Raw genomic sequence first — 15,567 nt, forward strand, 5'->3', positions numbered from 1 at the left:
CTGTTTTTTGGATTGGTAGACTTTACTCAGGGCTTCAAGTTCATGATTCATTCTTCCACATCCAGCTAAACACCTAGCCATGCTCTGCCCTAAGTTAATGAGGAAGCACCATCCCAGTGACACCTTGTAGGTCAGCGATGACCTCAACAGGCAGCATGTGTGGACTTTTGGACAAAGATGGAACTCAAGCAAAAATATAGTGTTTGCTTGTTGGGCTGTTGGGCATGATCTGGTTGAGACCAGATCCTCCAAGGTTGTAGGTATGAAGGGTTTGTGCACATGAGAACTGGAGTTGAAAGATGGTGTGTGTGGGCTTTAAATACATTTCTTGGCTTTTACATCATCCACAAAAGATCTGCCAAGAGAGGCCTATGCACCAAGACGCCAACACAGAAACAGCTTCCTTCCCTGAGAAGGACTCTTAAAGACCAGTGAGTGACCCAATAAGTAGATTACATTTTAAAAGGACATTGTAAAAAAAACCCCTATTAAAATAAAGAGAAGGAGAGGTTGTCGCCCCCCACCATCTGACTTTTATTACTATTGTTGTAGAGTTGTGTGGCTGGAGAAGGCAGGATTAGCAAAATAAATTCTGCAAAGAGAATGAAGTCTTCTCTCTAAGCTTGGGGATTTAACAGAGATAAAATTCCACTCTCCTGTCTCAGTGACCTCCAGCAATTGCTCTGCAAGTGGGACATCTTCTCATGTCCATCCTCCACATTCCATTCATCTGTTGCCATCTCCCAAACAGAACGATGCTGACGGGGCTGACGCAGACTTGTGATCAGAAACAGCTGGATGCCTCTCAGATCCTGCACCTAAAGAGGAAGAAGACACGAGGGAGCCTGTCGGCTTGGCCTTCTTCCAGCTTAACAGGTTCCCAGGAAGATGCCTGCCCGGGAATTTAGATGCCTCTGTGTGCCAACTTAAACCCGAGATGGACATTCCTGCAAACTGCTTATCCAAGATGGCTCCCTCCCTTGTTCTCAGATATGGTTGATCATGACAGTTGGAGTCACTGAGACTCTGCTGTATCCAGTATTGTGGTGCTATGGTCCAACTTCGAAGGGTTTCCCACAGGCTTCTGTGTGAAATCCCCTCCACACACTGCTGGGACTATTGGAGAGAGCTTTGGGGAACTTTAAGAATTAGGACCTGCCTGGAGAAAGTAGCTTCCTGAAGATGGATCCCTCTCTACTTCCTGTATCTCACTCTCAGCTTCCTGTCTGCCAGGAGTAAAAGAAGTTCCGCTGTAGCAGGAATCTTAAAAGTTCTTATTAATAAAATCAAACCCAGGCAGGTATTGGGGTGAACGCTGGAAAATCAGAGAACCACAACAAGCCACAGCTAACCTCACCTGGCCAACTTCTCAGCTGATCTTTTTTCCTCAGACTGGAAGCTTCTGTGTCCTCATCCCAATGGCTCTCAGCTGAACTGCTGCTCGAAAGCCTGAAAGCTTAACCAGCTAAAAGCTTAACTATCCAAATGCTTCTAGTTTCTGGTCCTCACGCCTTATATACCTTTCTGCTTTCTACCACCACTCCCTAGGATTAAAGGCTTGCTTTCTGGGATTAAAGGTGTGAGTCGGCCGGGCGGTGGTGGCGCACGCCTTTAATCCCAGCACTTGGGAGGCAGAGCCAGGCGGATCTCTGTGAGTTCGAGGCCAGCCTGGGCTACCAAGTGAGTCCCAGGAAAGGCGCAAAGCCACACATAGAAACCCTGTCTCAAAAAACAAAAAAAAAAAAAAAACAAAAAAAACAAAAAAAAAAAAAAAAAAAAAAGAAAAAGGTGTGAGTCACCATACTTAGCTGTATCCTTGAACAGATGGATTTCTGTCTCTGGAATGCTAGGATTAAAGGTGTGTGCTACCACTGCCTGTCCTCATGTTTAATATTGTGGCTGTTCTGTCTCTGACCCCAGATAAGTTTATTAGTGTGCACTATATTTGGGAGAACACAATACCACCACATTCCACTGTTACACACTCCTGTCACCATAGTGTTCTTCCTATGTCCAAGGAACCAAATAACCACATGCTGCCAAGAAACTGTAGCCAGGACTAGTCCTTTCTCTCTTAGCTTGATTCTGTTGAGCATTTTGTCACAGAGATGAGAAAGGTCATTACCATTCCATGGTTCATTTCTCCATTTGTTCAATGAGCAAGCATTTAGTGAGTTGCTGCCCTGTGCCAGCTCTGGGGAACCAGCAGTGAACAAGGCAATGCCCCTGCCTCATGGAGCAAACAATCTTGAACTTTGTCAACTCCCCTCGTTTGCCTGTTTAAGAAGCTCTCTGTGCTTCAGGGTCCAACTCTGCACTAACTATCTCTGTTCACCCCAAATCATCCTGTCACACCTCTTTGGAAAAAACTAGCGAGTGACTTAGCTTCACTGGATCTCTCGCTGTTCTGTCTAGTGGGACCCATAAGTAGGTCTACTATACAGGGTCTCTTTAAACACTAACAAATGTAGCTGGTGAATCAGCTATTTAGCTCAATAGCTGGGACACAGCAAGGATTCAGATAGGTCAGCCTCTAGTCCTATTTTATTGAGTATGTTTTTTAAAGAAAGATTTTTTTTTTCTTCCTTAATTAAGGGCCTGTGTGCACAACTGCATGGGGTGTGTACATGTGACGGCAGCTGTGTGTGGATGTTATAAGAGGCCGTGGGATTCTCCCTGGAGACGGAGCGACAGCTGTTGTGAGCTACCTGATAAGGTGTGCTGGAATTGAACTTAGGTCCTATGCAAGAGCAGTAGGTACTCTTAACCACTGAGCCATCTCTCCAGCCTCTTATTAAACAGATATTTATTGAGCATGGTGACAGACACCACTGTGTCACCAGTGTCTGGGTCTCTTTTCTTCGCTGGGAAGAGACACTTCCCAACCCTTTAGCATTTGAGGAAAGACGAGAAGTAGGCTGTGACCAATGAAGGACTGATAGAAATGATGTGTCACCACCAGCCTAGAATAAGTGACATCCCCTTTCACACACTCTGCAGTCTGTCTTCTTTGCTGCCGCTGCTGTGTAGCAGTTTCTTCCGAGGTTCAAACCTTCCGTCTTGGAGGGAAAATTCTCAAGACATAAGCTGTAAAGGGGACGTGAAACAACAGGGTGTTTTAGGACAGGACATTTACAAGGAGGTGAAATCCTCCATCCTTCAGGGATGCTCCTGAAGACCAAAAGTAAACTCAAAATAGCTTCAGGAAGTCCCTGAAACTGACCAGATTCACTACTAGGCTCCTCCCTTCCCAAGAGTGTATAAGCAGTAATGACTACTGAGAGTCATTCTTGGACAAGCCAAATGGTGGAGAATATTCTCAGACAAGCTCAGATGCCCTGGAAGAAGCAGAGCCCGATGACTCTGCCTGGAAGAGGCTCAAGTCAACTGAAGCCCCTGGAAAGGACACTCTGGACCAGGTTGAGCTACCTGTGGGCAGCGAAATATGCTCCAGGTTTCCAGCTTTGGTGATCTGTCAGCCATGCCGGGATGAGCTCTGGTGAGGTACCTGTCTTTGAGTCTCTGCTCCTGTAAGTAAACCCCTTACCCACTTTCCTATAAGTAACCCCAACAGAACTACAACTTGGTTCACCAAGTTGGATATTGTGCCAACCATAGCTTTGTTCTGCTGTGGGCTCCTTTTCTGGGGTCAGTAGATGTGTGTGTGTGTGTGTGTGTGTGTGTGTGTGTGTGTGTGTGTGTGTGTGTGTGTGTTGCATCTCCCCAGGAAATACCTGTCACACAACAGCTGCACATTGGCTTCCAGCGCATGCCAGTCGGATGGATGCAACCCGGCATTTGAGTTCCCCTTTTCCACATAGGTCAAGTTGACAACCAAGGTTGCCATCACAATGGCTAAATGTGGATTCTCTTCTCAATGCTCATCAATAAACAAAAAAGGAGAGAAATTCTTTTCTTCAAGTACAAGAAATCAAGAAAAGCAAAAGATTCCCCATCTAAAGGTCTCATTTGGGACTGTCATTTTTTTGTTTCTCCCAGAGAAATTTTCCAAGCATTCTATTGTTTGAAAATGTCATGCATGCATGCATATGTTGTTTTGATCAAATCCACTCATACTGTCTCCTCTCAAACCCCTCCCATATTCCCCCACCACTTTTCCTTCCCATCTTCATGTGCTTTTTTTTTTTTTTAAAGTTCACTGGGTCCACTTAGTGTTGCTTGGACGTGCATGGGTCTACATGGGCAGCAGCCTATAGGGTCCATATCCCTAAGGAAACTGACACTCACCTTCCCCTAGTAGCCTCCAGTTGCCAATAGTTCCTCAAACTAGTGATGAGACTTTATGGCTCCCTCTCCTCAACCATGCTGGGATTCTGGCCTGCTTGATCTTGGTTTTGTGTATACAGTGGCGGCTGCTGTGAGTTACTTGTGCAAAGGAAAGCCTGTCCTCATCTGCCCCCTGATACCTCTGGTTGTTACTATCTTTCTGTGTGTGTGCATCTTACTTACTGTTCCACTGCTGTGAAAAGACACCATGTCCAAAGCAATGGATAGAAGAAAATGTTTATTGGCTGCTTACAATTTCACAGCTGGGAGCATGGCCGCAGGCAGGTGGGCATGTCGTTTGAGTAACAGCTAAGAGCTTACATCTTGAGACACAATCACAAGGCAATGAAGGCTAACTGAGAAGATTGTGGGCTTTTGAAAGCTCAAAGCCCACCCCCAGTGACATACCTCCTCCATCAAGGCCACACCTCATCCTTTCCAAACAACTGGGGACCGAGTATTCAAATATATGAGCCTATGGGGTCCATTCCCATTCAATCCATCACATTCCACGCCCTGGCCCACATAGGATTGTAGCCATATCATAATGCAGAGTGCATTTATTCCAACTTCAAAAGTCCCCACAATCCTTCACAGTCTCGGCACTGTTTAAAGTCCAACGTCCCTCCTGAGACTCAAGGCAACCTCTTAATTGTAACTCCCTGTAAAACCAAAAAAACTAAATTACATACTTCCAAACACACAATGGCACAGAATATACATTACCATTCCAAAAATGGAGGGATGGAGGTCTAGTGAGGAAATACTGGATCAAAGCAAGACTGAAACCTAGCGGAGCAAACTCCTGTAGCTTCTTGTCTGATGTCAGAAGGCTTACATGGGGCTCGTGTACTCCAGCTTTGCTGTCTGCACTGTGTCTTTGAATATCTGAGCTGTGGCTTGGAGCTTGGCATCCATATGTCTATGTCAGGTTCTTGATGGGACCATGAGGCATGAGTGGGGACTACACACACACCACATCAGTGTCTGAAAACATCAATTGGAATTGGGTGAGAGTACAGACCAAGAGGCCAGGACCTTAAACAAAAACAAAAACAAAAAATAATACCTGCTTACGTAAAACGAAGAAGGGGATGCACACAAATCATTGAAAGGGTTATTTGACCCTCTTAGAAACCTTAATTGCTGGTAATGGGCAGCCTGTTGGCTGGTATTTTATTAGCACTAATAGATTTTTACAGGACGTTTCTCACTCTACTTTCCAAGAGCCTCGGGAATTCATTAAATATTTAAAAGTACTGCTCAGAGTTGTTCAGTTAAAGATGCCCCTTCTGATGAGGTTTCCCGCAAGTTAGAGACCCGGAGAGAGGAGGTCCGCGCCAGATGGATGCTCGCTGTGCTGTCCGTCTGGGCAATCACAATCGAGAATGTTGACGGAGTGCTTATTGCGCGCTGAGCGCTGCCGTGCTCAGCGCTTTGTATCTGTGAGTTAAAAATAAAGGGGCTTGAGAGATGGCTCAGCAGGTAGAGGCACTTTGCAGCCGAGAATGATGATCCACAGGATAGAAAAGGCAGAAGTGGCTCCCACAGGTTGCCCTCTGACCTCCGCATGCGCACTGGAGTGCACATAGAACAAACACATAAACAAACAAATAGATGTACGTAAGCACAAAGCCAGGGATTCCAGATTCTCTGATACTTACCCACTTAGGGGGAAACCGAAGCTTCAGCCTCAGAGGTAGTAGGAGTGGAGGCGTGGAGAGGGAATGGAGGGATGCTGGCCATGAGGTGTCCGCTGGAAGAGGGCTTCCCCAAAGGGTGCTGCTGATGAGCTAGCTGTGTGGTCTCGAGCAGGTTCCTAACCTTCCTGAGCTGCCTTTTCCTCTTTGCACGACAGAGATCCTTCTTCATTTGGCAGGGGAGGGGGTGAGGTCACAGGTCAGAGAACTCAGAAAAGGGGAGGTCGGAACTTGCAATATGGTCTCAGCCTTAGTCCACTTGTTTATTACTGCGTTAACTGATGTATTAGTCCGGCTTCCTAGAGTGTACATGTGCATGGACACGCACACAGACACACACACACACACACACACACACACACACACACACACTTGTTACTAGAAGTTCAATATGCTATCCACTGAACCACAGAGCTACCTACACTTTAAAAAAAAAAAAAAAAAGATTTATTTCAGTAGAAAAAGTTCTCATTTCTGCCCCTTCCAATCTGTGATCTGCCAAAGCTTCTGCGGGTCATTCATTCTCTTTATTCTCTATTGTTTTCATTTTCAGCCATAGAATGTGTTAATGGTGATTAATATAGCCCAATGGTTTGAATGAGAGACAATCCCCCTCACACCCACTCGCACATGCCCAGTTAATGGTGATGTTTAGGGAGGTGGAGCCTTGCTGGAGGAAGATCATCTCTTGGGGTGGGCTTTAACAGTTCATACCATGTTTAGTTCACTCTTCCTGCTTCCTGTTTATGGTTGAAGATGGGATCTATCAACTTTCTTCCCCAGCTGTCTGCTGTCATGACTCCTTCACCATACGGACTCTCTCCCTCTGGAACCTGAAGCTGAAATAATCCTTTCTTTCATGAGCGGCTTTTGGTTGTGGTGTTTTACCACAGCAGCAGAAAAGTGAGTAATAATACCCAAGCTGGAATGGTGCATGCATGCAGATGTAAATGCTGCAGGGGTGGGTTGGGGAGGGGGATGCTTTCAGGTGTGAAGAAAATGCAGGAGCTAGGTGACTACTACAGCACACAAAAGTGCCTGCCCCTTCCTCTCTCCCTGCTTCCCCTTTCCTTCATTCCTTCCTCTCCTTTTTTCTTCCTTTCAAGCATCAACAATTTCTTAATTGCCCACGGTCTGTGGCCATTCAACGTTTCATTGGTTCAACTCATGCTTGTGGAGCATCCTGGCATGCTGGGCATTACTGTGGGCAAAGGATGCACCACAGCAGAGGTGATGAGGGGATGGAGAAGATGAAAAATATGGCCAGACGACACTATATGCATGTGTAGAAACATCAGAACAAAAGAAGGAAAATGTTATAGGGAAACCAGGTTTTTTGATAGTTCATATACTAGTATCAGGTTAATGACTACAAAAGAAATGGGGAGGCGCATGGATGGCCACAGGTAGTGACTGTTTGTTATTGCTATTAATTGTGATTAGGAACAGATATAGACCATTAGTTCCATTTCCTGGTCTCTTACCCATGGATCTCAGTACTTTCTATTGCCTCATACTCTTCATGCATGGAATTATAATAGCCAATGACCTTCCTTTGGAGGCTCATTTCCCACTTTCAACGTTTATTCTAAAAACGTTTCTTGAGCCCATACTCCGTAGCCGATGCTATGATAGCCTTATAACATAGGGTAACAATACTGAACAGGGGCCATTTTATAAATCCCCTACATTTGTGAATCTCACATTAGTGTGAGAGAGAGACATCATATGAGCAAAATATTGTCACATGGTGGTAAGAGCTGTGAAAAAATATAAATTGTGGATTTGGGTGAATGGTGGGAGGCAATTTTAAATGAATTGATTGAGCCAGCCTTATTAACTGGTGACTTTTAAGTCAACATACTAAGGGAGATGGAGAAAGAGCTAGAAAGATATTTGGAGGAGGAGCAATCTAGATAGCTGGAATAGCACATCCAAAGACCACTGGAACCAGGGCTGGTGTTGTGTGTCTGCAGTCTCCGCTACTCACGAGGTTAAAGCAGTAGATTGCAAGTTCAAGGCCTACCTAGGCAATGATGTATATCTCAAAACATCAAAGGGGACTGGGGAATGCAGCTCAGTGGTGGAGAGAGGGCTTCCCATGCACAAGACCCTGTGTCCAATCCTTTGTATCACAAAACCACTAGAATGGAGTGAGGCAGGGATATTTGAAAACAGCTGGAATGGGGGTGGGGATACAGTTGAGTACATAATGGAGAAGGAAAGGATGTGTGGTGAGAAAAAGCTGTGGAAACGCCTACCAGTAGTGTTCTGCAGTGAGCCTCAGTTGCCCATTGACTGTCACACCTTCATCTCAAAGCCTCTGCGTGCTTCCCCAAGGAATGAAAGCCAACTGCTCAGCAAACGAACTGTGAAGTTTATTTGACTCCAGACTTTAGTACCCAAATTGTGTCAAGGTCTCTGCCAGGACTCACAGAATTCATAACAGGCACTTTAGATTTTGTGAACAGACACAAGAGATACGTAAGTTTTGTGGGACACCATGTGGAGTGCATCTGTCAAAGTGCCTGTTTCAACAGTACGTTGGGTTCATTTCATTTTGTCCTGAATTCACTTTCTTCCATATGTATTTAGTCACTTCCACTTTCTTTTGATAAGCGGTATAATTCACTGCACCTTTACCCTACCTTGTGATGTTCAAAGTGAGTCTCTGCCATTTAATTGGTGTGTTTAGGCTATTTATATTTAATGGAATTATTCATATGGTGAAATTTAAGAATGACATTTTATTGCTTGTGTTCTTCCTGTTCCCTCTACTTTTTCCTTCCCTGTTTTCTTGTAGGCAGGCTACTTAACACTTTTTAATATTCTGTCTTCATGTATCTATGCTATTTTGAGGATATCTATGTATACATTTTTTATGTTTCCTCCAGGCATGAATATGTATTATTTCTTTGCATATGGAGCTTATAGTTGGTATGTCTTTTCTTTACAAATGTGACTGTTCTTTATGTCTTCCACAAATTTTGATTTTTAAAAATCTATATCAGTGGCTTATTTCCCATGTATATAGGGTGTGGCTTCTATCTGGCTGTTTTAACTCTTTGATTGTGTGCATATTTAAGTTTTATAAGATTGACAATGATGTGTCTGGATGCACATTTTTATATTATTCTTGTTTGAGGCTCACTATATTTCTCCATGTTGTGAGACTTCCTTCCCTGGGGAGATATAAACAAATGCTTAACTCTTATGAGGCCTCCAAACAAATGAAAATATCATTCTGCTAGAGTCCATCTTGGGGAACCAATGAGTCTATTGGGTTTCCTTATAGAGCATGGGCAAGGGGTTCCTTACAGGATTGTAGATGACCTCAAGGCATCCACACTCAGAAAGCCTCACCCCACCCAGCGTGAATGGTGCCTTTCCCTAGCTGCATAGCTGGAGTCCTCCCTTCCACAGTCTATATACTGGAGCACCTCTTGGGATCACAAGACCATGGACAATTAGGACAGAACTACAATACAACTGGCCAGAAGGGACATCTAGAATTTCAGGGGAGGATCCCAGCAGTCAACTAGCTCAACATTGGATGTCTCTTACAAGTAATTGCAGCCGTGCTGATGAGCATGTCAGCCATTATACTCTGAGGACAGGGTTTACAACACCCCAAAAGCATATATTTGTCTTTTTTCCAAACTGATAGTACTTTTTTCTGTTAACATCTTCAAAAAAAATGATTTTCAATTTTATGCTCTCCTCTGGAACTTTGATGAAATGGACATTAGATTTTTATTATTATTATTATTATTATTATTATTATTATTATTATTATTATCTAGAAGGTTCTCAACACTCTGGTCCTTGTTGAAAACTCTGTTTTTCTCTCTGTTGTTTAGATTATTTAGTTCCCTTGGACTTGCCTGCAAGTCTACTGCTTTGCTCTGACAGAACCTACCCCTTGGGCTTTCCGCTCAGGTCCGTGTGTTTTTCACCACCGCTCCCAGTTCCCATCTGGCTCATTTTTGTGTCTTCTACTCTCCTGAACCTCCCTTTGCTCCCTTCACTTCAAGTTACAGGCAGTCCCTACGTTTGTGTCATCTCTGGCTTGACATCTGCTGATTGTCATTTCCTATTTGACTTGAGATTTCCCTGGGTTGGGTATGGGGAGCAATTCTGTGCTCAACAATAGACATTTTTAGTATGAGGTTGTACAGCTCCGGGTCTTGTTTCAATCTCTTGTTTTTGCAAGTAGCCAAACTGCTGAGGCTCTGGCTGACTTCTGTGGGCTCTGGTTTGAATAGCCATTGAATTCTCAAATCCTTTGCAACACTATCCTGGTGTCCTGTGTGCTACCTAGAGGCCAATAGGAAGCCTGGGTGGTATTTTCTTCTATAGCTTAGTTTTCAAAGATATACCGCCCCCCCCAACCCATGTGATCCTGCTTACTTTCATTCACGGTCTGTTTGAGGGCATGCCAAGGACTTCATTCAAAGTTTCTTAGTTCTCTCATGCTTTAGGCAGATGATTGAAGAAGGCTGGGGATGGCTCACTCCTATAATCCTTGCCCCTCTTCATCTTCTACTAGGGTGAGGAGGATGTGCCCCATATTTGTTATCATTTGGGGACAGTTAAGAGGGTCTCTGTTGACATGGTAGAGGTAGGAAGGGTCATTCTTGTCTGCCAACAGTAATGTAGGACCAAGAAGATGGACAGAATTCCACTCCATGTTCACTGCAGGACTTGGCGAAAAGGGGGAGGAGGACCTCCGTATTTGTGTTGGTGGGTGGTCCCCCACCCTCTCGTTAGCAGCCTACTCTGTTCACAAGAGAAGGGGTGTAGTCTCATAGAGTTCTCTTAGACTTAAGCAGTATAGTCAAAAACACTGACTTCTGACCTCTCCCGGGCCTCTAGCTGGAGAATTTGTCTTTCCTCCCTTCCATTTCCTGTCTTTCCTTGGAATGTGTGTGTGTTGATCCACATCCCTTGGTGTTTCTGAGCTGTGGCTTCACCTGCCACGCTGCACACCTAGCTCTCAGAGTCTCAGGTGTGGTTTCAGATGTGTGGTCAGGGTGGCGGGGTGGGGGTGGGTTAGCTGCGTTTAGCAGAAGCAACAGAGTATAGTGGAGCAAACCACCCTACCCCGCTCTAGTCACTGAAATAATCCCACACCTGGAGACCTGGGTATTTAAAAGCAATGTCTCAAGAAAATCCTCAGCATGGAGGTGACAGATCTGAGTCTAAATTTGAGAAGCTGTGTAGTGTCCCAGATACATCTACCTGCTTAGCGTGGATTCCACTTATGGATACCAACGTAGGCATTTCTTTTCTTTCCACCTATGTGCGTTATTTTTTTTTTCCCAAACAATGCTAACTTGGTAGATCATAAATACTGAAGTACCTTTCTGGTGTTAACAGCCTAGTGAATGGAATTATTAGCCGCTTCCTGGAAACAATTACCGACACACTAAAATCGCTGTGAAGCTTGAAAGTTTGGGTCCTCCAGTGCGAAAGGAGGGCCTATGTAAACCCAAAAGTAGTGAATTCACCCAGAGAGAGCTGGGACGGCAGACCTGACACCTTCCAGAGTGTCGGGAGAGGAGTGGAAGGGAGGAGGAGACCCAGAAGAACACACGGCCCCACGCTGTTGTGCTGGTCCATTACAAAAAGAATCCGCTTTCAGCTTTGTTAACACAAAGCTTTTTATCTCAGGGGCTCAGAGGGCTTTGTCACACAGGTAAATATTCTAGTCTCCTGCTGAGACGAGGAGAGGTCAGGCCCGGAGAGATTAGCTGAGACGCCTCTTTAAGGTCACATAGCCCGGCAGTGGCAAAGTAGAGACTGGCCGGTAATGGGATTCGTCTGCTGACTATTGTATCAGCCTGAGACGCCGGGTGTGGAGAGCCAGGCTCCAAGAGGAGACAGGAGCTGGCCAGAGACTGTGCATCTTAGCAGAATGTCACCACGGAAGGGACTTGGGGGGGGGGGGTGGCGGAGGGGGAGACTGTTAAATATGGTCTCCTTTGTTACCCAGACCTCACACTGAGATTCTGGAGAGTCAGATTTGCGGAGTTTGCATAGCCCATTCAAAAAAAGAGCCAGAAGGAGCAAGGAGGGCTCCTGGAGGCGCCTGATTCTCTCAGAGTTTCATAGCTTCAAGTGAGGCATCAAGAGGAACTGACTAAGGAATGTGATTTCTCTAAAGCCAGTTCTGTACAATTCATGGTGATCTCAGGACCCCGATGAAGCTTCGGAAGGAGTCACAGAGGCTTGGGAAGTCTGGATGGAACTTTGGTTCCGTGGTGGATTAGTGTGGTACCTCAGACAAGACACTTCCTAATTTTGTGTCTTTGCATGGGATATTGAGAAGTCTGGCCCCATCGATTCCTTATCAAAACCCATCTATGAATGAGAAAGACAATCGGACCTCGGTTTCCCTTCCTGGAAAAGCTGGGCTGTGCATGGAGTCCATCCCACGGTGGCGTTCACGCAGCACTTGCATTTAATGTGTGGGTTGCAGAGCTTGGCCCCTGGGATGGTTCATCCCTCATTGGCTATTTTCATGACTGTAGCGGCTATCAGCTCAGCCGGCCAGACCCGGCCGAGAAGCGATGGGTCTACTCACTTCCTACAGTTACAGTTGTTCTGTGGTTTGTCCCCGAATCAACTGGATCCCAGTATTTCCAGATACAGTGTGGAGCACCCAGTTCGATTCCCGTTTTCGGATACATGACAGGCAGATGACACTTCGTGTAAGTCTGTTCCAAACATTCCGCGGGCTGTGCCTACACTCCAGGTTTAGACACCATTCTCTCAACTGGCATCTTGTATGCGAGATACGGAAATCCTTAGAGATGAGGCAGTCTCAGCCTTCGGTTCTAGAAAGTGTTCTGTCATCCCTGTTCTATCTGCAGAGCTCACACAGGAAGGACCGACTCTGTGGTTCTGATACTTTTTTTTTTCCTTCCCAAAGGAGAAATGAGGTTAAGCCACACGCACGTCTCAGAGCCCTGGGTGTGGGCTTCCTGGCTCTGAGTAGCATAATGCATTGGAGTTAGGGAGGAAAGAAATGTGTCATGTGAGAAATTATTTTGCATGTTGGAGATGGTGCTTGTGCCTTAGCTCTAGAAACTTCCAGGAACAGAATTCATGTTAGAAGCACCAGAATTTGCCTGGAAATCTCCAGACAGCTCCATCTGTATCGGTGGGAGCAGTGAGCAGGTGTTCCAGGTCTGAGCCTCAATGGCTTGGGCTGGAGGGTGGACTGGCTTGCAGACTAAGAGTGATGAAATCCTACTGGGGCTCTGTGTTGTTCTGTTTATTCCTGTCCACTGTCCCCTCCACACTTCTCTAGTCAACCTTTCAATGTAGGACAAGATAGCGTAAATGGAGATCCAGTTCTGCAAACTCTGCTGTGCAGTGTGTCCTCAGAAGGCACTGTAGAGTATTTGCACATAGATGTAGAGAGACATGGATGGTAGATAGATAGATAGATAGATAGATAGATAGATAGATAGATAGATAGATAGATAGATGATAGACAGGCAGACAGGTAGATGATAGACAAAAGATAGATATATAGATAGATGCACATAGGGACAGATAGATAATAGACAATTAGTTGACATATAGATAGTAGTAGATGATTGATTCATAGATGAATGGTAGACAAATAGGTCATAGATGATAGATAAATAGGTGATAGACAAGTGATAGATAGATAAGATAGGTAGATAGGTAGATAGATAGATAGATAGATAGATAGATAGATAGATAGATAGGTAGATAGATAGGTAGATGGATGGATGGATGGATGGATGGATAGATAGATAGATAGATAGATAGATAGATAGATAGATAGATAACAGATAGTATGTTAATTGGGTTTTTGTCATAAGCCAGAATCATCTGGAAAGAGGGAACCTCAGTTGAGAAAATGCCTCCACCATATTATCCTGGACACAAGCCAGTGGGGCATTTTCTTAAGTAGTGACTGATCTGGGAGGGCCCAGCCCATGGTGGGTGGTGCCATCCCTGGGCTGGTGGTCCTGGGCTCTATAAGAAAGCAGGCTGAGCAAGCCATGAGAAGCAAGCCAGAGAGCAGCTCCCCTCCATGGCCTCTGCATCAGCTCCTGCCTCCAGGTTCCTGCCCTGGGTTCCTACCCTGACTTCCCTCAGCAACACAGTGTGACCCGAGAGTTGTAGAGTCAAAGAAATCCTCCCCAAGTGGTTTTTGGTCAGAATGGTTTACAAAAGCCCCAGAAAGCAAACCAGACATACAGATAAAGAGACGGATGACATACAGACGGATCATACTAGATGGAGGATAGCTACAGCCACACGGAGACTTACGTATGTGATATTGCCTGTTGCCCCCTTGACATAACTAATACATGTGTTAAGTACATTAACCACACCTGTGCTTAAACACACTGACCCAAACAAAGTGAAGGGAATGAAACCAAATGCTAGGAAGCCCAAGGGGGCTGGGGAGTTCCCTCCATCAGCCTCTCTGGTTCTGCATGTCCCAGCCCCGCCCCCTTCCCTGCTCCCCAACCCTTGCTTCTCCTAGCCTCTCCCCTCCTGGCAGTAGGAGGCTCCTTTCCCAGCCTGTCCCCTCGGGGCCCTACAGAACCTTTTTACTTAAACATATATTGACCTAAGCCTTACTCCTCTGGATGAATTATGCCACCGGCAGCAATCTGCAAGGCGTAAATCAACCTGCAACCCCAGGCAACTGTCTGCTGATGGCATGGGATGGGGAAACCATCGCTTTCTGCAACTCCGTGGACGAGGGTCTCTAAATTTTGTCCCCTGACAGCTCTTTCCTCACCTGCCTCATTTCCCCTCCTCTCTGTCTAGTTTCGTCTGGCTCTCTCTTCCCTCCTGCGTGATGAACAGAGACAAAAGGACTCCACCGGGGACCAAGAAGTCAAGAAGAGGAAGGGGTCTTGATTCTGACAACTGAAGGCATTCTGTCCCCGCCCGTCCATCCGCCCGTTCGTTGGCTGAGCTGATGAAGGTGTCACATGGGGTACACCCCGACTGTGATGGCCATTATTAGCCTAAGTATTCCAGCATCTCTTGCAGGCTTGTTCGGGTCTCTACACTAAATGCTTCTGCTGCCTGGGGACTGGATGGACTCTGGGTGCTCTCTAGAAAGCATATCTGCCTTTGTGGATATCTTTCTGGGCCTCTCCGGCTTCGCCCCAGTGACCTGCTCTGGTATTGCTTAGCTGTGCTGAGTTGGGGTCATGGACTCAGATTAACGTATCCTTCCTCCGTGATTTGAGATCCCTTTCTATCTAGTTTTAATGGAAAGCAGCTTTTAATACTTGACCTGATGAATTTTGTGAAATATTAGCAAATATCCCACTCAAAGTATTTGGCGCTCGTAACTCACTCTTGGTCGGTACTCTTCCTGGACTATCCAGAGAGCCCAGCCCCCCACCCCTGCAGGCTTTGGCGACCCCAGACTAAGTCCAATAAAGTTTCCCCGGTAACAGAATGATGACAAGGTTTAGAGAAAGGGTTCAGTCGATAAAGTGCTTGCCTTGCCAATAGGACCTGAGTTCAGATGTCCAGAGCCCATGTAAGAAAATCCAGGTGTGGTGGCATG

At 45.6% G+C, this 15,567-nt stretch overlaps 2 long non-coding RNA genes across 3 annotated transcripts; one reads left to right on the plus strand and one right to left on the minus strand.

Moving 5' to 3' along the window:
* Nucleotides 1-524: 524 nt before the first annotated feature.
* LOC131898285 (uncharacterized) lies at nt 525-5,869 on the minus strand. Of its 2 annotated transcripts, none has more exons than XR_009375890.1 (3): nt 5,357-5,869; nt 5,014-5,274; nt 525-818 (listed from the first exon to the last, which is right to left on the minus strand). It is a non-coding gene; the product is annotated as an uncharacterized LOC131898285 (long non-coding RNA). The 2 variants fall into 2 exon arrangements; XR_009375889.1 differs by lacking the exon at nt 525-818 and adding an exon at nt 2,820-3,087.
* Nucleotides 5,870-6,720: 851 nt separating this feature from the next.
* LOC131898339 (uncharacterized) lies at nt 6,721-15,329 on the plus strand. The gene is made up of 2 exons (XR_009375903.1): nt 6,721-6,890; nt 14,811-15,329. It is a non-coding gene; the product is annotated as an uncharacterized LOC131898339 (long non-coding RNA).
* The last annotated feature ends 238 nt before the right edge of the window (nt 15,330-15,567 follow it).

This window comes from Peromyscus eremicus, chromosome 23 (genome assembly GCF_949786415.1).
Source record: "Peromyscus eremicus chromosome 23, PerEre_H2_v1, whole genome shotgun sequence".
NCBI lineage: Eukaryota > Metazoa > Chordata > Mammalia > Rodentia > Cricetidae > Peromyscus > Peromyscus eremicus.